Source organism: Equus przewalskii, chromosome 8 (assembly GCF_037783145.1).
Source record: "Equus przewalskii isolate Varuska chromosome 8, EquPr2, whole genome shotgun sequence".
Classification (NCBI taxonomy): domain Eukaryota; kingdom Metazoa; phylum Chordata; class Mammalia; order Perissodactyla; family Equidae; genus Equus; species Equus przewalskii.
This window is the reverse complement of record NC_091838.1, coordinates 35,929,411-35,952,446: the sequence shown is the minus strand read 5'-3', so window position 1 is coordinate 35,952,446 and position 23,036 is coordinate 35,929,411. Positions and strand designations below refer to the sequence as shown.

The following is a 23,036-nucleotide window of genomic DNA, read 5'->3' as shown; positions in this document are numbered from 1 at the left end:
TGTAACCTATTAGGATTGGCTTTTTTCACTCAACATAATTCTCTTGAGATTCATCCAAGTTTGTATGTATATCAATAGTTAGCTTCCTTTTATTGGTGAGTAGCATTCCATGGTATGGATGTCCAGTCATGCACCACATAACAACATTTCAGTCAATGACAGACCCCATATATGATGGTGGTCCCATAAAATTATAATAGAGCCATCGTAAAGTTGTAGTGCAGTGCATTACTGTCATGTTTGTGGTTATGCTGGTATAAACAAACATAGCAAACCACTATGGATAAATTTCTGAAAAGAGTGACACCTATTCAAGAAGAGCCTCAGGCAGGTCCTTCTGGACGTATTCCAGAAGAAAGCATTGTTATCATAGGAAATGACAACGCCATGTCTGTTATTGCCCCTGAAGACCTTTCAGTGGGACAAGATGGGGAGGTGGAAGACAGTGATCCTGACCCTGTGTAGACCTAAGCTAATGTGTGTGTTTGTGTCTTAGTTTTTTAAAAAAAAATTTAAACAGTAAAAAAAAAAAAAAAAAAAAAAATTTTTTTAAAGTAGAAAAAACTTACATAATAAGGATATAAAGAAAGAAATTATTTTTGTACAGCTGTACAATGTGTTTGTATTTTAAGCTAAGTGTTATTACAGAAGAGTGAAAAAGTTAAAAAAATTTAAAAGTTTATATTGTAAAAAAGTTACAGTAAGCTATGGTTAATTTATTATTGAAGAAAGAAAAGTATTTTTTATAAGTTTAGTGTAGCCTAAGTGTATAGTGTTTATATAAAGTCTACAGTAGTGTAATGTCCTAGGCCTTCACTTTCACTCACCACTCACTCACCCAGAGCAACTTTCAGTCTTGTAAGCTCCATACATGCTAAGTGCCCTAAACAGGTGTACCATTTTTATCTTTTATACTATATTTTTAAACTGTATATTTTCTATGTTTAGATATGTTTAGATACACAAATTCTTACCATTGTGTTTCAGTTGCCTGCAGTATTCAGTACAGTAACATGCTGTACAGGTTTGTAGCCTGGGAGCAGTGGGCTATACTATATAGGTTTGTGTAAGTACACTCTGATATGCACACAATAATGAAATCTCCTAAGTGCGCATTGCTTAGAACATATCCCGGTCATAAAGTGATGCATGACTGTACCACAGGTTAACTGTGCACTCATTGAAGGACATTTAAATCTTTTCCAAGTTTGAGCTATTACAAATAAAGGTGTTATGAATATTTGTGTACTTTTTTTGGGGGTGGAAGATTAGCCCTGAGCTAACATCTGCTACCAATCCTCTTCTTTTTGCTGAGGAAGACTGGCCCTGAGCTAACATCCGTGCCCATCTTCCTCTACTTTATATGTGGGACGCCTGCCACGGCATGGCTTGCCAAATGCTGCCATGTCCACACCCGGGATCCGAACCAGCGAACCCTGGGCCGCCGAAATGGAGCGTGCGCACTTAATTGCTGTGCCACCAGGCCGGCCCCTGTGTACAAGTTCTTGAGTGAACATAGGTTTTTACTTTTTGGTATAGATGATCAAGGGTACAACTGTTAGGTGTTATAAGTGCATGACTAGTTTTGTAGGACATTGCATGTTTGTATCAAATATTTCAGTGACTATCTCTAACATATCTGACTTTAAAAAAAAATTTTTAATACCTTTGGTTTGTGGATTTAAATTTTTCTTTTCTTCCCTTATGGATAACTTACTTTTCTGAGCTGTTTTGTAACTCTCACTTATACCATTTAATAATCAGTTTCGTTTTCCTTGTTTGTGCCTTCTCTTACATTTCCATATAAAAGACATATATCTCAAGGTTCTTCAGACTTGAATAAATTTTAAATGTGTGCCTCTTTCCTTGGCTTTTTCTTGTGATCACTGAGGAGGGATTGAACTTGGCTGTTTAAAGAACAGAGAGAAGCATATGTGGTGCTCATGAAGGCCAGCACAGGTGGGTGTGTTAGAGGACACACAGAGAAGAGGGAGGGAGGCAGGGGCCAGCCCACTTAGGGCCTGAAGCCATGGCTAGATTTCATTTCCAAGGTGATGCCTTAGAAGTACACATTTTAAAATGTGGCTATGTAATAGAGGATGGCTGATTATAGAGGCAAGAGAAAAATATTTTCTGGATTTCTCTTCAAGAAACATTTTTTTTTTCCTTTTTGAGGGGAAACACTTTTCCAACACTGCTTTGCCATTTGCCTGGATCAGTGGCCAGTATTTGTTAAGTGATATTCAAAGCATGTCCCGTGTTTATTAGCTCATTTAGTCCTCACAACAGGCCTTCCGGTTAGGTCCTCTGATCCTATTTTAGAGACAAAGAGAATGTATACAGGCATGTCCCTGGCTAGTGGGTGGCAAAGCCAGGTTTACATCAGTCAGCCTGCCTCAGTGTCCCTTGGTCATGGCCCATTTCGTTTTAGGTAGATTGTTTGGGAGGCAGGCACTGAGAACATGAGCTCATGACGTGTCTGAGTTCTGTCCATGTGAGTGTAGCCAAGGTAGTGCACCGAGCCCCTTGTTCAACCTCTACTTAGTAACAGTGCAGCAAATGTTTTCACAGTGTGTTTCATATCTAAGTTTTTAAAAATAAAACTAGTTATAGATATTCTTAGATGGAAGAAACCGGTGAACTCCTCATATTGTTCAGGAAGAGAGTAAAGAGGAAAAAAAAAGAAGTAAAACCAAAAAACAAATGATGCTCTTCAGGTAAACTATTTTTCATGAGATTTTTGCTCGTAAAAGTTCCATCTAAACTTAAGAAGGAAGGTTGGCGGGGGGTGGGGGCAGGAGGAGAGAAAGAAACAGGCAAAATCAATGTAGTGCAGTACTTCGTCTAAAGCAGAATTCTCTCTGGAGTTTCTTTTTCCTCAACTTGCCTCTATCAAATATATTGAGAGTGCTCACCAAGTGTGTGTATGTGTGAGTGCTTACTTCAGAACAGTCTTTGATATGTCTGTGAAGGTAGAGATACTGTAGGTTTTCTGTGTGTGTATGTGCGTATGTATGTGTTTCAGAAATAATATATTGTCTTGAATTTAGATTAGTATTATAAGAGCAAAGAGTGAAGTTATTTATATTGGTATGAGCATTTAATAGCTTTTGTGTTAGGATTTTTGTTTGTTTGTTTTACCTTTTGGCCACTGGGTCATGATCAGCTGAAAGTTTGTAAGGTGTAGGCCACAAAATACTGTAACTTTTCTCAATGCCTTTTTACAACACTGCTCCACAGCATTTTGATACTGCCACCTGGAAAACTTCACTTTCCACTCACACCACTAGCCAGCCCTGGGTATCTCTCCCTGTCTGGTTGGCAAACAGTCCACACTCGCTCACCTAGATGAACTTACTGAATCTCCTTAAAATAAATTCACATGATGCTGTCCAACTGCCAGACCGTACAATAACTTAACCATGGACTATTAGTGTGTCTGTTTAAAGTAAGTTCAGATTTCAAGAGTTCTTGTTTTCTCTTTTCTGTTTTATAGTTTTAATTTTCTAGTCTTTTTTCATTGAGGATAATTATTTCCTTATTTTCCCCACCATGATTTTTGCAAAATTACATTTACTATTTTATTGCTTTTCCAATGCCACATTTTATTACACATGTCCCCTTCAGAGTTTTTGTTGTTTTGTGGGGGCTTTTGTTTTTATTTGTTGTTGTTGTTGTTATTTTCTCTTGCAGAGAACAGTCTCTAAATTCAGGGGGAAATATCTGCTGTTTACTATTTCTCCTTAGATTTCTGGATGCCAGACTTGAAAGTTTTTCTGAGATGATGCACTGAAGTTCAGATTGATGCAGATAATATAAGTGATGGCTCCCACTGAATGCTTCTCCCTACCAGACACTGAGTGAAGCGGTGCATACACATGTCACCCCAACCTTCTGAATCATAAATATATCCAAAATATTCTGTTTTCTAGTCTATAGAGTCAGAGATTATTTGTTAAATGAAGAAGACTGATTTGCAGACAGGAGACAGGGCCTCTATTCTTTTAAATCTTAAGTTTTTCACTGCCTATTCTTATTAAATGAAAGGCTTATTTTTTTTTGATGTTTAAGGTCACTTCAATTAGCTAATTAAAAAGCATTGATTCTCCTTTAAATTGTGTTGAAGATGATAAGCAATCAAGTAATATTCAGAGTGTCTTTTTCTGTAAAATTCTCAGGTACATTACTTATGCAGAGGAAAATTTTTTGTGTGCCCATATTTCTGTGTTGGCTTTAGTTATATGAAATAAATGTTCTTTTGCCATGCTGCTGTTTTGCTGGTGCTTAGAATCTGGTGGTGGAGATGAGATGGTGGCAAGAGAGAGTCACAGATAAGGAGCTTGACAGATCATTGTTCATTTATTCATTCAACAAGTGCTTATTGAGAGCCTGTTATGTACCAGAGACTGTGCACCATGTTAAGATCTGATCACTGCACCCATGGAACTTGTTTTAGTGGGTTAGATAGATGATAAGCAAAGAAAGAATATAGGTACAGATTGGCATAATGAAGGATCAGTGAGGAGTTGCTACACTGGGCAGGCCAGGGAGGAGAGCTTCAGGTTTACAGTGGACACCAAGCCTCTGTCTAGTTTCCAGGCCAGAATATCAAAAGAAGGTGGCTAAAGAGTTATGGAACAGTGGAGGTTTTGTTACTTACTAATTTTTGTAAGAAAAATTATATTTTCAACAGAGATTTTGAATAGCCTATATTTTTCCCTATTTCTATTTTTTCCAGTTTTATTGAGATTTAATTGACATACAACACTGTATAAGTTTAAGATGTACAGCATAATGATTTAACATACATTTATTGTTAAAATGATTACCACAGTTTAGTTAACATTCATTATCTCATATAGATACAGAAAAAAGGAAAAAGAAAAATATCTTTGTTTTCCTTACGATGAGAACTTGTAGGGTTTACTCTCTTAACAACTTTCATATATACCATACAGCTGTGTTAACTATAGTTATCATACTGTACATTGCATCTCTAGTACTTATTTATCTTATAAATGAAAGTTTGTACCTTCTGAACACTTTCATACAATTTGCTCTCTTTCCTTTTTCTATGAGTTTGGTTTGCTGTTTTTTTGTTTGTTGTTGTTCTTTGTAAGATTTCACATATAGGTGAGATCATGCAATATTTGTCTTTCTCTGTCTGACTTATTTCACTTAGCATAATGCCATCAGGCTCTATCCTTGTTGTTGCAAATGGCAAGATTTCCTTCTTTTTTATGACTGAATAGTATTCCATTGTATATATCTACTACATCTTCTTTATCCATTCATCTGTTGATGGGTACTTAGATTGTTTCCATGTCTTAACTACTGTAAATAATGCTGCTATGAATATGTGGGTGAGATATCTCTTTGACATACTGTTTTCATTTCTTTTGGATATAGTCTTAGACCTGGAATAGCTGGATCCTATGGTAGTTCTATTTCTAATTTCTTGAGGAACTTCCATACTGTTTTCCGTAGTGGCTGCACTAGTTTACAGTTCCACCAACAGTGCACAGGGGTTCTCTTTTCTCCACATCCTCGCCAGCATTGATCTCTTTCTTTTTTGGTGATTCTTGTTCTAAAAGGCATGAGGTGATGTCTCATTGTGGTTTTGATTTGCATTTCCCTAATGATTAGCGATGTTGAGTATCTTTTCATGTACCTGTTAGCCTGAATAGCCCATATTTTAAATATTTTTCCTATTGGACAAAATCATTGTAATTGAAAGATATTTTTAGTTTATTAAGTCCAATAAGAGGCTGTTTCTTTAGTATACATTTTATTCAAACAGTGAAATATAAAAGTGCAATTTAAAGCCTTGGAAAATGAGGGATGCAACAGAATTTTGATTTGAAATGCCTTTACCATGTCGACGAAAATAATCTATATCCAATCTATAAATGAAAATTTGGGTGAGTTTATTCTGAGCTTAAATCTGAGGATTATAACCCGGGAGAGTCTTTCCACAAAGGAACAGAGCCCTCCAAAGAAGTCGGGGTATAAGGGTGGTTATATACCCTCAAAGAGGATGTTTCACGTAGGATTGAAATGTCCCTTTTACAATAGTCAGAGACTGCTCTGTCGGCACAGCGATTGATGGAAATAGCAGGTAGGTCTGCTGTCTAGGTGAACACAGCAGGGTGGCAGTCTGTTGTCTCCAGCTGGGTGGTCACAGGTGAGCTGGGAGGTGAGTGCAGCAATCAATTCCTAGCCTAAGGAAAAATGCTTATCCCTAAGGAAATGCTAATGTGGGGGAAAGTTGCACCTTTATCTCAAGGGCCTTTGTTCTGGCCATAGGAAATGTCTAAGTAGATATGCAATGCGTGCTCAATAGCCACAGTCAGGCCCTTTTGAAAAAAAGAATCAGGCCGAATTAGTTTTATACCAAATGGCTTCCTCATATACTCCAATATATCCTAATGCTTGCCATTTTTATTTGTCAACCATGTGAATATTTGCTTTTCTTAAATCCCTATTTTGTGTTGAAATATAGCACAAAGAATAAAGTACAGCAAAAATAGATATGCAGCTTAACAAGTACGCTATAACCACCACTACTCAAACAATAGAAATAGATGGTTTTCTATTAATTTCAGAATTTTTTTACTCGCTAGACAAATACAGTAAATTGATGCCTTAACTCTTTATTTTTTTATTGGCAGGTGGCCATCATATTTTAACATGTTTTGTTTTACTTTGTCTCTTATTTCTTTCATTCAAACTTTAAGCCACAAATATCTCCCCGTCACTGACAGAACTGTGTGATCCTATCATAACATTATAAATTTTTTCTTGCTTATTTAAAATATTAAAGCTTTATTCTTTAGAAGAACACAAAACACTTGAAGATGTTTTAATAACATCTGCAAAATTTTGCTTTGTACTTACTATGTACTTATTGAAGTATGTTTTTGGAAAATAAGACAAAAGAAACAAGCAAAGCCAAATGGAATAAGTTATTACTCCTGAGGAATTGTAAAGGAGAATGATTGCAATGAATTACTCCTTGAAGAATATTTTATTTATAAAATTTCAAGAGAAATTGAAAGATGTCATATACTATTCCTTATTCTAATGGTTACCTATAATAAAATACTCAGGACAGTGCTTCTGGGCAATTCTAACTAATGCTTCTGGACTTTCTTCACATTATATAATAGTTTGAAAGTATTAGTAATGTCGATGAAAATAATCCATATCCAATCTATAAATGAAAATTTGGGTGAGTTTATTCTGAGCTTAAATCTGAGGATTATAACCCGGGAGAGTCTTTCCACAAAGGAATAGAGCACTCCAAAGAAGTGGGGGTATAAGGGTGGTTATATACCCTCAAAGAGGATGTTTCACATAGGATTGAAATGTCCCTTTTACAATAGTCAGAGACTGCTCTGTCGGCACAGCGATTGATGGAAATAGCAGGTAGGTCTGCTGTCTAGGTGAACACAGCAGGGTGGCAGTCTGTTGTCTCCAGCTGGGTGGTCACAGGTGAGCTGGGAGGTGAGTGCAGCAATCAGTTCCTAGCCTAAGGAAAAATGCTTATCCCTAAGGAAATGCTAATGTGGGGGGAAGTTGCACCTTTATCTCAAGGGCCTTTGTTCTGGCCATAGGAAATGTCTAAGTAGATATGCAATGCATGCTCAATAGCCACATTCAGGCCCTTTTGAAAAAAAAAGTCAGGCCGAATTAGGTTTATACCAAATGGCTTCCTCATATACTCCAATATATCCTATTGCTTGCCATTTTTATTTGTCAGTAAATATAAGATAAGTTGTAGAAAATCGTTAACAAAGGTTATGATTGGAAAAGGTGTTGGGACAGGATTTTTTTTTAAATATTCCTTTTGTAAAGGAAGAAATTTGTCAAAACCAAACATTGTTTTCACAATTAAAGAGGAAAGGAGGAAAATGTGAAATGGTAGAGAATTCTACCATGAATTTTAGTTATGAAGCACTAAAATTTACACTTTTGTGTCAGGAAGTGAAAAATTCAATAACGGTATTGGTTTTTCCAATGAGGCAGTTTTTCAAAATGCAGAATATAGTTGTTCTTTGTCCTTGAGCATGCTTAGCCGTGAACACACTAAGAAGCTTTGTTTTGTAATCTCCAATGCCAGCACAGGTTCCTATTAGGTGCTCCTCCTGGATCTCTCCTTGTTACCTGTGTGGACCTTACATGAGCATTTCTGTGCTTCTGATGCAAAACAAGGCTGAGACTCAGAACACTCTGCCCCAGGGTCCCTCAAGCTAATCCTGAGTAGTGGCTTTGTCACCCATGGAATGAGGTCTCCTCAGCCTCATTGGCAACAGGCAGCCAGAAATCTGGTCCCTGCATCTTTCTCACTGCTTTCAAGGGGCCCCTCTGAGGCTGGGAGCCCCTGAAATAGGGTCATGTTGCAGACTCACCACTTGAGTAGTAGAGAGAGGAAGAAGGAATGTCAGGACAGCATTTTCTATACAGAAACAGTGGTGTGAACAGGCAGAAGAACCAAGAATTCTGTGAAGATATGTGTGTGTCTAAAAGATATCCCTAATTTTCTTGATGCAGTACTTTCTCATACTTAAAGAGTAACTTGGGGTAGAAAATCTTACGCTGATCATTTCTACTAAAGCCACTTTGTTGGTAAACTAAGATCCCTTTATTTATTTGAAAAATAATTGTTAGAAAATACATGATTTAATCTAAGTCTCCTAATATTGTGTGTTTAAAACTAAGAAAAAGAGGTATGTGATGAGTTTTTCATTTAATTTGGCCGATTTTTGGCAATATTTTATGCCTTTTAACTCTTTAGTTTCTATGGGAGCATAGGGGATTTTTGGCATAATATGACAAGTTTGAAAAACAGTATATGTTTATTTAGATTTACAAAATGAGAATGACATGGATTGAAGAAGTCTTGTTAGTTTCGTAGTTCAAAGTCTTTAAAAAGTCACTTAAAATTTTTTCTTAAACTTGTTGATCTACCTTATTTACCACCCTTTGTTTCAACTGAAGAAAGCCTGCTGTGAGCTCCATTTGGCTGGAGAGGCTTTGCTGCACTTGCTTTTCTTCACCTCCCCTTCCCTCTCAGGTCAAGGGAGCTGTCTCTGGATTATCTCCAGCTTCCCTCTGGCCAATAAAACCAGAGTGCCAATTACAGCATTTAAGCCTTATTTTTTCCCCTGTTTTATATCCATAGCCACATTTCAGAGTAGCAGTGGTATTTTGTTTGGTTCTTTCTAGTTATGGGTGAGAAGAATTCACTTGAATACTCTTGGCTGAGTTATTCAAGTCAGGAAACAAACTATGATATTAGTTTGTCCACTGTGAGAGCTGGTTTTCCCAAATGACTATAATTTCCAATGATCATTTTAAGTGTAAGTTAACAGAAGAGTAAAGAGTCCTTACTTGACAATCATAATCTCAAGTTATTTCATAATTTTATTAAAAAAAATAGAGGAAGAGATGCTTAATACCAAACTTAAAGTCTAGGTAACATACTTGTCACACCTTAGCTGCTTCTGCCACATCCATTTTTACCTTCATTCCTAGAAATAAATTATTTCTTGTGAATTTTTCCACCTAAAGATCTATGAAATAAAGTTTAGTAACAGCAGAGTTAAGTGATGCTTTTGGGTTTCCTGTAGATTTATTTAATCTGTGCTTTCTCCATTTCTTTTTACATGAAAAGAAAAATAGTTCTACAGTTTTGAGATTGTTTTCTCATAGACCTGAGGTTTAAAAGACCTTTATTTCTATTTTCTGTTGTAAATGATCCAAAAATAAGATAGCAAAGTTAGCCCATTCTAAGTGAATTATATAGTGGGTAAAACATGTTTCCTTTGAATTCCACATGTGGCTCGGTTATTAGAAATACATTCATATTGTTAAAGTGAGACCTCGTTAAGGACAAAAATTATCTATATGTTAAAAATCCTGTTTTTGACCTTTAGAAAAGTATTGATATTGGCAAGGCAGCATTTTCTTTGGCTTGCTCAACTAATTGTCATTTTTATCCTGCAGCCTAGTTCAGTATCTTACTGGCATTTGTCCATGCTGTGAAATCTTATGTATGTCATCTTAACCTTTCAACCAATCTAGTTTTCTAAACTTCTTCAGCTCATTTTTATTTTCAGAGCGGTTATAGATTTTCTGCTTGGGATCCCATGCCTGAAGAAGCATATTTGAAAGTATAAGCTCAGACTGGACTTTACCTTGTCTTCCAGGAGAGATTGCCAAGGCTAGATGGCTGCTCTGGCAGCCCATGCAGCAGGAATCTTACTGAAATAGGTGATCTGAGAACAGGTTGCTGCTCATCATATAGTACTACTTATCTTTCTGAACAGATGTGGTTGATAAATTCTTCTATTACAAAATAAACTTTTCACCCTGCAAACAGAATGAACAAGTTCTTAGAGTAGTAAAATGCCTTGTAAAGTTGGAAAAAGTTAGAAACTGTGCTTTTGTATTATTATAGTATTTAAAAGAGTAGCCTGAGGTCCACCTTCACACCTCTTCCATCCCAGTGTGATGCCTCTTCTTTTCACCAGTGTGCTAACTGCTCTCTTCATCAAGCACTCACACAGCTGATTGTCCCTCCTGCAATGACTGTGCTCCCTCTTGGTTTGCCTCTTCTCAGTTCTTTGCTGACTCCTTTGTGTGCAGCTTCAACAAGGTGTTCTTTAGGCTTCTGTGTAGGCCCTCTCCTTGTTCTTTGTGCCCTTCATGGATCGTCAGGGATCTCCATGCTGCCCCCAACCCTCACAGACTGCCAGGTGGCCTGGTAGCTCTGTGTCCTGCGGACTTTCCTAGCCCAGCCCTGGCCCCACCTGCAAAGCGTCCTCCAGGCTCCTCAGACCCAGCACGCCCTGGCACTTGCCTCCCCGGGCCCATTAACCGAGCCGTCTTTGATTGGGCTTTCTTGTACATTTTTTCAGTCTATCTGGTCTCTAGATTCTGGTGATTCCACATCAGAACTGTCCCTTCATTGATCCCATGTGGTACTAGTTCAGTCCTGAATTCCCTTGTGCCTGGATTATGGTGTCAGTCTCCATCTGATCTCCCTGCCACTGACCTTTCCTCATTTTCAGTCTATTAGGATCATCATCCTAAGAGGCAGATCTGATAATATCACTCTTCTGCTTTAAAAAATTTCTATTGACTGTCTCTTATCCTTGTAATAAATGTTCATCACTTTTAAACTCTAGGGTGTGACATCTTGGCCATGGTCTCAGCCTACCTGTCATGGTCTCATTTCCCACTGCCCTCTTTCTGTGCCACCCTACATATGTGCACCACACTAAATACCTCCTGCCTGGATCAGCTGTGTCTTTCATGATAAAAACTTTATATCCAGTATCCTGTTGTATTATGATTACACAAAGCATTAGTAAATAATAATTGTACAAAGCGCTACAAAGATGCCTAGGGCTTACCTAGCAACCTTGAGCACTGCCTGGTAACTCAGGAAGTGTTGATGAAGTAAATAAATGGATGTCAGGGGTGAATTTTAAAATATTACATGACACCAGAGTGCAAAACTGGTCGTAGTCAGAGGATGTTGGTTCTGGTCCCCAACTCTGCTGGAACTGAAGACCTGTTTGGGTCACTTGATCTGTGTCCTGGTTTCTTTACTGAGAAAAGTTGACTTTGTTAAGCCTTAGGTTATTTCTACTTTAAAATTCTGTGTTGCTGTTTCCCATTGCCTCGTGCCTTGTTCCCTGTAAAGTCACTCTCAGAGCGTTTTCACTTCATAGTCCCTGGTGTGTTTTACTTCCTTTGCACTTTCCATGATTGTAGCTCCCTAGTTTCTCACTGCATGCCTTTCAAGAGAGGCACTTTGATGACACCATCTCATTTTTAATCCTTAAGTTAAATTCTCTCCTTTCCCTCTCTTCCCAGTTCGTGTTTGTTCCAATGTCATTGGAAGGAGATAGCACCCAAGACTAAAATTACCTACCTTTGTTTAGTAGTTGTGAATTTGCTGTACTCCTATTGGGACATACACTGCTCTGGCTAAGTGCAGATTTTGCCTATTTGGACCCAATTTAAAATGACTTAACTGATGAATTAGAAGTCATTCATTGCAATGTCTTTTATTAATAGTTGTTATGGAGGGGAAGGGGGTTGAGGGTTGATATTGGAGTAAGTATCAAGAATAACATGGCAGTAGGGACACCCTAGATTCTGTCAACACATCAGTAAGTGTATTTTCAGCTCGTTTTGCTACACAGATTTATAGTGTGTTGGCTTTGCAGTGGGTGTGCTATTTTACATAGATGCATATGTAGTTCTGGCATTCTTTAGGATTGTTTAGAAGAGAGTGGGTGTGAGCTTCTAAACTCTAGAGGACTATACTAACCGTCCACAATTAGTAATTTGCTATTTGATAATTGAGTTCCTGGAAAAATAGAGATATTTAAATATCTATTTCTGTACTTTCTCTGTAGCCATATGGCCTTTTTTTTTTTTGGTGAGGAAGATTGGCCCTGAGCTAACATCTGTTGCCAGTCTTCCTCCTTTTTTTTCCTCCCCAAAGCCTCAGTACATAGTTGTATATCCTAGCTCCAGGTCATTCAGGTTCTTCTATGTGTGATGCTGTCACACCATGGCTTGAAAGCAGATCCAGACCGGTGAATCCCGGGCCACTGGAGCAGAGCACGCGAACTTAACCACTCGGCCACGGGGCCAGCTTTCCATATGGCCATTTAAAAGTTGTTTTCAGTGTGATTTTTGGACACCATTTTAATCCTATTTTCCAAGCCAAAAATATTACCTACAGCACTATGAAATAAGGTGTTTAAAATGAGGAAGTTTTTCAATAAAGAAGATCTTCTTTGTGGGTGCTTAGAGTAGAAGGGGTCAGGAGGCACATTAGGTGGTCATATACGCATCACACCTTAGGAAGTTTAACCTGTAATAGCTCCCCATCTCACTTGGCTTGCAGCCATAACAAAGTACCACAGACTGGGTGGCTGAAACAACAGACATTTATTTCTCACAGTTCTCGAGGCTGGGCTTCTGAGATCAGGGTGCCAGTGTGATTCAGTTCTGGTGAGAGCTCTCTTCCTGACTTGTAGGCAGCTGCCATCTGACTGTGTGCTCACATGACCCTTTGTGAGCATAGGGAGAGAAAGAGAGCTTTCTGGTGTCTTTTCTTATAAGGACACTAATCCTGTCTAATTAGTGCCCCCATCCTTATGACCTCATTTAAACTTAGTTCCTTCCTTAGAAGCCCCATATCTAAAAATAGCTACACTGGGGGTTAGTTTCAACATACGAATTTTGGGGCACACAAACATTCAGTCCATAACATTCTGCCCCTGTCCTCCCAAATTCCCGTCTTTCTCACCTTCAAAATACATTCAGTCCATCCCAACAGCCCCCAAGGTCTTAACTCACTCCAGCATCAACTCTAAAGTCTAATGTTCAAAGTCTTATCTAAATGTCATCTAAGTCAGATATGAGTGAGACTCTAGGTACAATGCATCCTGTGGCAAAATTCCTCAACAGCTGTGAGGCTGTGAAACCAGACAAGTTATGTGCTTCCAAATACAGTACTGGGGCAGGTATATCATAGACATTCCCATTCCAAAAGGAAGAAGTAGGAAGGAAGGAAGGGGTGATAAGTCCTAAGCACAACCAAGGCAAATTCCATGAGATTTTAAGGCTCAAGAAAAATCCTCTTTTGTTTGATGCTCTGCCCTCCAGGTCTACCGAGGCAGCAGCATCACCCCCATGGCTCTGTTGGGCCTCTTACCTGTGTGTGGCTCTCTGCAAAGATGCCACCCCTGAGGCAGGGAGGGAGCATCCTGGCCCACCTAAACCAGAGGCAACTCCACCCTTTGAAACCCAGGAGAAATAAGCGGCCCTGCCCACTGGGCCTCTGGTGAGAGAGGAAGTCCTGATGATCTCAGAACCGCCTTTGAGGTCCTTCCCTTTTTTGAAGGTGGTGCGTATTCACAGAAAAGCTCTGTTGCTCTGTCCTGCAGAATGTAAGAACAGCCTGCCTTCATTTCCTCTGGTCTCTGTCTCCTGCAGTTCAAACCAGCAGTGTTTCAGCTTGTAAAATCCCATGATCTCTTTATCAAGTGATAGCCTAGCCACACCCTTCGTGTTCTTTTCTCCACAAGCTTTCTCATTTTTTGCAATATGGACAGGCTGAGGATTTTCCAAATCTTGACATTCTGCTTCCTTTTTGCTTAACAATTCCTTCTTCAATTCATTTCTCTCCTCTTGCATTTTACTATAAGAAGTCAGGAGGACGCAGGTCAAACCTTTAACATTTTGCTTAGAAATCTCCTCTGCTGAATATCCAGTCTCATGGCTCATAAGTTCTGTCTTCTATAAAACAGTAGAACACAGTTCAGCAAAGTTCTTTGCCACCTTATAACAAAAATTACTATCTTAGTCAGTTTGGGCTGCTATAACAAAATACCATAGATTGGGTGGCTTAAACAACAGATATTTATTTCTCATACTTCCGAAGGCTGGGAGTCCAAGTTCAAGGTGCCAGTCAATTCAGTTCCTGGTGAGAGCCAACTCCGTGGTTTGTAAACAGCTGCCTTCTTCCTGTATCCTCACATGGTGAAGAGAGAGATCGTCTCTGTTGTGTCTCTTATAAGGACACTAATCCCATTCATGAGAGCTCCACCTTCATGACCTAATTACATCCAAAATTGTCCTCCTCCAAATACCATCACTTTGGGGATTAGGGCCTCAACATATGAATTTTGGAGAGACACTTTCAGTCCATAGCTATTGCCTTTCCTCCAGTTTCCAATAACCTATTCCTCATTTCCATTTGATACTTCGCTAGAATCACCCTTAATGTCCATGTTTCTAGAATGTACCTGCGAACTCCTCCAGCCTCTACCCATTACCCAATTCCAAAGCTACTTCCACATTTTTAGATATTTGTTACAGCAGTACCCCGATTCATGGTACCAACATCTGTCTTAGTCAGCTCAGACTGCCATAACAAAACACCACAGACTGGGTGGCTTAAACAACACAAATTTATTTTCTCACAGTTCTAGAGGCTGGAAGTCCAAGATTAGAATGCCACCAAGGTCAGGTTCTAGTGAGACCTCTCTCCCTGACTTGTAGCAGCGGACATCTGGCTGTGTGCTCATATGGCTGTTTCTCTGTGCTCAGCTCAGAGAGATAGGGATCTCTGCTGTCTCTTCTTAGAAGGACACTAATCTTATCAGATCAGGGACCTACCCTTATGACCTCATTCAACCTTAATTAATTTTTTGGGGCACCCTATCTCCAAATTCAGCCACACTGAGGGTTAAGGCTTCAACATATGAATTTTGGGAGAACGCAAACATTCATTCCAGAGTACCCCGTTTTGTCTGGTTTTGTATAAAGTTTGCTTAGGGATCTGTTGCCTGCCTGGAGTCTTTCCATGCTTTTTTTCTCCCTTGGATTTCCTTAAAAAATGGGACCTTCTATTGCCCATTCACCCTCTACAGAACAGTACAGTCTATCCCTGCAGAACAAATCACAGTGACATGCCTAGTGCTAGCACTATGACACTATAATCCCAGGTGGCTGGTGTGCGCTGCTAAATTATGATTGTTCTCATTGCTGTGGACTTTGAATAGTCCAATCGCCTGGTCAGTATTGTCTAGTTTTTTTTTTTTTTTTTTTAGAGTTGGATTTCAGATATCTGTTTCATGCTTAGAATTATTGTGGCTTTTGGTGAAGAATATTTTAAACTGGGGGAAAAGGCAAAAAAAATGTGGAATCAAGAAGTGAAAGCACAATTGTTTACAGTTCAGTAAGCAGTTGTGGTTAAGAAATGTGTCTGTTCATCATTGCCAGATGACTTAAAATTTTATGAGGGAGCATAAATTTTAAACAAAAAATAATTGTGCTGTTTATAGGGTAAAGATGTGAATTTCTTCAGAACTTAGTTTTTAGGTGTTATAATCTGTACTTCCTGCTAAGAGCTTTATGAATTTTATCGTGAAGTTATCTGTGAATTGAATCTGATAGCAGCTTACAACATTCACTCAGAAACTAAAATTTTTGATTTACCAAGTATTAATAATACAACAGTGATGAAAGTAGTAAGAGACTCACTTATTGAATACTCAGAGGAGCATAATATTGCTAGGTGTTCGGGAATCGTTGGTAAAATTAGGCAAAGTTGTAACCTCTCAAAAGAAAATATAGTATAATTATGTATAAATAAATACAATTCAACTTTCAATGCATGTTATTGAAAAAAATTGTGATATAATAGAAACAGTGAATAGATAAAACATCATTTGGATTTGATTTTGGAATGTGTTGTTTGTTTATTTTTCTTTTTGGAGCATCACTGGAATCACAGTTAATTTGCATTCTCTGGGTACGTATCAAGTCCAGTTGAGATAAGAGGAGGTAGGTCAAAATCATCTTGTTTGGCAGTGAAATCAAGACTAAAAAAATAGTCCCCAAAGTTCTTACAACAATTTGTATTAGGGTTCATTCAGGTCATACATATTTGTTGATACTGATCCAGGTACAGCATAGAGTTCATGGTTTAATAGATGAAGTTATTCATTGTATATCTTAAAATCTTGGTAAATAAGAGGTACAATGTTGACATAAAGGAGAGTAATAAATTCTGCTGGATGGAAAAGGAGAGTTGTGTTCAGAGAGCTAGCCAGGGAGATGGTGATGAAACTCTTTCTTGAAGTATAGCATATTTTTCACGTTGTTATAGCAGTAATCTAAAGATACTTGAGTAGAGCTGTGGAATTTGAGGCTAGAGCTGTAAGAAGTAACAGGTAACAAAAGCATTTCTATACAGTGGAAAGTAGTTTGGATTTTATCCAGTGGATAGCCACTGAAGAGTGCAAGTACTGGGGTGGCTGTCATTAAATTTACACCTAAAAAGATCATTCTGGTGGGCCTTCTGAGTAATAGGTCAGAATAGTCAGGTACTAAACTGGGGAGTTCAGTTAGAGCCAGGCTATTGTAATAACTAGGACACATCTCAATTTTAATATATCTAAAACTCTTGTCTTGATACCAGTATTCTCCCTTGCCCACACCCCCATCCCCATACACACACACACACACAAACCTGCTCATCTAGAAACCTTCCCTATTTCAGTAGGCATTACCGCTATGCTACTTGCTCAGGCCAAAAACACTGGAGTCATTCTTAACTGCTTTCTCTCATATCTTAATTCCAGTCCATCAACTACTACTATTAGCTCTATCTTCAAAGTATATCTAGTTTTCAACCATTTCTCACCATCTCTGTCACCACTTCGCAGGTCCAAGCTACCATCATCTGTCTCGGATTGCTACAGTAGTCTTCTAACTTGTCTCCTTACTTCTTCCCTTGCTCCTTTAGTCTACTCTCAACAAAGCAAATCATAATGCCTTGCCCGATGGCTTTCGGTCACACTTAGAGGAAATACCTCAAGTCCACACAATGGTATAGGACTTGTCTTTTCCCTGCTTGACCTTCTGATCTGATTTCCTATCCTTAACCTGTCACCCAGGTTCAGACAAGACTGCATTTGATTCTAATCAGAACAGAAGTGAGTTCTCTAAAGAAGTGGAGTGAACTTTCGGGGAAAGCTGAGACTTTTAATGGGAGTGTTGAGGCCACTAGAAGATAATCCTATTTCTTTTGGCATTTGGAGGGCCTAATTGAGCATAAGAATTATTACAGTCAAATAATTTGACCTTGAGGCTAGGGCTGTTCTCATTGAAATGTATTCCTAGGATTCTAGTCAGGCATTGAACTCTGTTTATATAATTGTGCTAATATAATTTGTTGATTATTTTTAACTCTTAAAGTCAGACTATGGTCAGAACACAGAGATTTGGCATATCACACACTGTGCACGTTAACCTTCACAATGAAAGTGGAATTAAAATTGTGTGGCGGGGGCCGGCCCAGTGGCACAACTAAGTGCGCACGTTCTGCTTCAGCGGCCCGGGGTTCGCTGGTTGGGATCCAGGGTGCGGACCTGGCACCACTTGACAAGCCATGCTGTGGTAAGTGTCCAACATACAAAGTTGAGGAAGATGGATACGGATGTTAGCTCAGGGCCAGAATTCCTCAGCAAAAAGAGGAGGATTGGCAGCAGATGTTAGCTCAGGGCTACTCTTCCACAAAAAACAAAAAATTTTGTGGCACACTGAGAGGATAATGTGGAAAGGTGCATAAGCCCTTCTTCATTTTACAAAGCTAGGAGTTCCTACATAACTATCCAAAAATAATAGAATAGGACATAGAGTTGATTAAAGATTATTATTTAAAATTTCACGAGTAACTAACAGAAGCACCCCAAATAAGACCATTTTGGTACTGGATGCATGTATTATTTTGGGGGGGAGCTATAAAATACCTTTTAAAAAGAATAAAATGTGAAATGATTATACTGTGGTAATTCAGCGTGGGTCCAGCAAGGAAAATTATAATCACTCCTGGTGATAACCAGTGTCAGAGTATCTGTTAAGGACAGAGGTTGTATCTGCATGGGAAGCAAGTGAACTTGAAAATCCCGATGTCCATTCCTGACCATTCCTGTGCTGTCTCGCCACCACCGCCCACCCCTCAGTCTCTGTCTCTGTGTGCACGTATGTGATGGGTGAGGAACAAAGGAATGTTGGGCACTTGTTGATGATTTGGCCTGAAGGAGAGAAAAAGTACCAGATTCAGAGAATAGTAGGACATACATTTTAAAGCAAGACACTGTATGGACTAGCCTGTTGGGATATCTGTGAAGACAGAGACAAAGTATTAATATGGGGGGGAAATCCCAAATTACTATATGGTCAATGTTTTGATAATTAAGGGGAGCGACTTAAAGTTAGTGTAATATTTATATTATGAAAAGTATTTCTCCTAGAAAACCTTACAGATGTTTATGTCCTTCTTAGGAGAATGATTTCACTCTCTCACTACTTACTAACTTGCTCCACATGGTATTTTCTTATATAGTTTTTATTAATTTCTTGTATTTCTTGTGTAGGTATTCATGAAAGTTATCCTCGTAGTATATATTAATTCATCAACATAACCCACTTGGAGGATTTGAGTTGACATGCATATAAATGGACCCCTGCTGCCTATATTTCAAATAAGTCATTTAACCCAGTAGTCACAAATATATGTTCTTTTTGTATCATTTACTCAATTCTTTTGTGGCCATAGACTTTTTTAGGGCTGGCCCGGTGGTGCAGCGGTTAAGTTCGCACATTCTGCTTCTTGGTGGCCCGGGGTTCGCTGGTTCGGATCCCGACTGGTTCGCTGGGTGCGGACATGGCACCGCTTTGCACGCCATGCTGTGGTAGGCCTCCCACATATAAAGTAGAGGAAGATGGGCATGGATGTTAGCTCAGGGCCAGTCTTCCTCAGCAAAAAGAGGAAGATTGGCAGCCGTTAGCTCAGGGCTAATCTTCCTCAAAAAAAAAATAAATAAATAAAACCATAGACTTTTTAAACAGCAGTTACCTGATAAAATAAATCACTCATTCATGCATTCATTCAGCAAATCTTAACCTTTGAGTTAAGTATTTTACATTTTAAATTTTACATTTCATCTGCTAGATATATGTATGGATAGAAATTGCTAGTTCTTGTGGTATATTTTCTGTACAAATCTTTCTATTCTGTTTCTTAGTTATTTAAAATCTTTTATGTTATATATTAAAATGTGTGTTCTCCATTTGATCTTTGTAGCACGTTCTCTTCACTCTTTAGTACTATGACAACTTATTTTCTTCTTTTTCAGTGCTGAAAATCCTGACCATGTCCAAACACAGGAAGAGCCTCACTGGACTCCATTTCTCAACCCGATGTGCTTTCTTTACATTTTAAACAATTCCTATATTTTAGCATAATGAAGTAGGAGTAAAAACCTCACTCACAATTTCCTGTCTTTAACTGGCATTTACCCAAGAGACATTTTGGTCTTTGACTTATAAGGATACTCAGTTTCTAGGATTAGACCTGCCAGTAATCATCTCAGACATTAAAAAAATCATGTAAGCAGCTATTTCAGTTTTCTTATCGGTCAAAAAGGGCGAGTAGTATCTTCCTTCCCTTTTTCATAGGGTTATTGTGAATCAAGTATGATAATAGATTCGAAAACGCCTTGAAAAGTTAGTAATAACAAGAGTGACCATGAAGGCAACAGCTGCCATTATTGCATGTGTGATGGACCAGGCCCTGTACTGTAGGCTTTCTGTCTTTCCTGATGTTTGCAGTGTTTTGAGGATAGGTAAAACTATCTCCATTTAAAAATGAGGACACTGGGGCTGGCCCCGTGGCCGAGTGGTTAAGTTCGCGTGCTCTGCTGCAGGCGGCCCAGTGTTTCGTTGGTTCGAATCCTGGGCGCGGACATGGCACTGCTCATCTAAACCACGCTGAGGCAGCATCCCACATGCCACAACTAGAGGGACCCACAACGAAGAATACACAACTATGTACTCGGGGGCTTTGGGGAGAAAAAGGAAAAAATAAAATCTTAAGAAAAATGAGGACACTGTTATAAGAAAGATAAGTATAAGGTATTTGAAGATTTCAAAGGGAAGGAATAGGTGCTTCTGGCTGGGATTCAGGAACACTTCCTGGATGAGGTGATATTTTGGCTGAGTCTTACAGCATTTGTGGAAAATGTTGGCCCAGTGGCACAGAAATGGCCGTTTATGTTCCATGCATCTAACTGCAAAAAAATCTTCATTTGTAAAAACTGGTGTCTCTTGTGTTCTGATTGAAAGCTTGCCTCAAATACGTAATTTATCTCAGGTTACCCCATGCTTTTTTCTCCCTCAGACAAAGGGGAAATTGCATTGCCTTATTTTCTTCAGGGAAGTCAGGCCACTGGTTTCTCCCTAAGGCTGTTGTCGGAGGATGTTCTGCAGGAGAGACTTAGAGTGCTTCAAGGAGCACACTGTGCTGTTCCCAGCCCTGTAGTGCTGTCAGGATGGCGCCACTTGTCATTCCCTCCCAAACATATTTAGTCACTAAGCATACTACAGTGTTGCAGGGCTATGGTGATAGTATCATAAAGTATGTTTATTCTACTAGATATCTGGTGCTATAGATCTTGAGCAGAATTCACAGTTATGGGAATATTGTCAGGATTTATCATTAAAATCTTCAAAGAAACTGTAGTCAGTTGTAGTGTGATTCATCTTAGATATGTAGGTTTTTCTGCTATAATACTATTTATGTGTTTCTGCAATATCTTGCTTTTTATAAAATCCATCAGTGTCTATGAGGACTGTAAGGTTGAGACAGACCGCTGAAAATCTATATCACTTTTTAATCAGAGCTGCACAAGACCTGAAGAGAGAACTTGTGCTGCTTGGGCAGGCAGCTGAGCATGGCTGGAGGCTGCCACAGCAATTATTGTAAGCACACAGAACCGAGAGTGTGTGCTCAGCTGGCCCACTTGAAGTCAAGTAGGATAGCAGGTACTAGAGAGCACAGGTGGCCCTGGAACTCTGGACAGCAGCTCTGTCAGTGGTTGACAAGGGAGATGGCTGTGCAGTATTGGGGATGACTCTGAGTACAGGTACAAGTTTTAAAAATTCTTAAAATATGTCTAAAAATGTTCCTGTGGTTAGTGCAGCCTCTATACGCAGGGCTTTTCCCTTTGCTGCTGAAGACCCTAATTTTCCACCCACTGCTCTGGCTGCCTTCCCAGGAAAAACAATGTGTGCACCAAGTGACCTTCACATTATCCTAACTTTCTTTCCTGTTCATCAATTGAGGATGAGCTCCTTTTTATTAAAGAAATACCTGTTGTACAGAGCAGACTCAAGGATCACTTCCTAGTCAGTGTGTTTCTTTAATACTCGTTTTTGCTCCCCAACTTCCCTTGTCCACAGTGACCAGTACCAGCTTAACATTGTGCTTGCTCATATCCTTCTCCCATTCCGTTTCCTTCTTTACCTTAAATAGTAGCAAGATAGATACATACCTTAGGAAATAGTAGTTAAGATAGTGCTCTAGGGAGGTGTTGTGGCCTTGCTTAATATGTGAGAATGCTTTTGGCCCTTAGAGAAAGGAAGATGTGGAAAATTTAGAGTCAAGTGGAAAATGACTGAAGAAAAAGTGAAAGGGAGAAAAAAATGGAAATGAAATTAAACTATATAACTAAAAACTTGGCACTATTTAAATTTAAATTTTTATTATTCACTATTAACCAGTTGGCTAAAGTGATAAGCTCATATTAGTGTATATTATTAGCAGGGCATAATGCTAGACACTTAGCTTGTGTTATCTCATTTAGTTCATTTATTTTAATTAAAAAACAGAGTAATGGAAAATGTAAGTGTACTCCCCACCTAGGATTAATAACACATTTTAATCTTTTTGTCTTTTTAAATTCACATATTTTTATAACAGAAACAATATGGCAGATAAGTTTGAAATCCCTTGGGTTTCCTTTCTGAGTCGCACTCCTCTTTTTCTCTCTTTAGATACAGCAGTTATCATGAGTTTTCTATGAATCTTGCTCGTCCATATTTATATACTTGTATTACATATGTATCCATAACAATATTTTATTGGTTTTTGTGTTAAAAAAATAACATTATGGGTGTTATGCTGTACATATCTTATTTATCCTCTCGTTTTTAAGGTCTCTCCATGCTAAGAGATATAGATCTGGTTCCCTCACATTAACTTCTGTATAGTATTCTGTTGTATGAATACACCACCATTTACCCATCCTCCTATTGATTTATACTGGGTCCAGTTTGCTGTTCTTACAACAGTATCAAGATGTGCATTCTTGTTTAGGTCTCCTGGTGCATGTGACAGAGTTTCAGGGTATATAGTTAGGATTTCCTGGTTATAGGCTATGCACATGGTCAACTTCATTTGTCTCATTTGATTCTTAAAAATGTTAATTGAGGCAGGGGCATGATCCCCATTTTACACATGAGAAAACTGTGGTGTTGAAATGCTATGTAACATGGCTAATTTAATTCAAGCCAGTACTTCAATCTAGATTGAATTTCACCCGTTTAAATCCATTCCATATAAATCCTCAACTTTTAACCTTTGTGATCGTTAG

At 38.7% G+C, this 23,036-nt stretch overlaps 1 protein-coding gene across 40 annotated transcripts in view; it reads left to right on the top strand.

Moving 5' to 3' along the window:
• SPIDR (scaffold protein involved in DNA repair) overlaps nucleotides 1–23,036 on the top strand; it is a 472,184-nt gene that overhangs the window by 170,798 nt on the left and 278,350 nt on the right. The window lies entirely within an intron of this gene.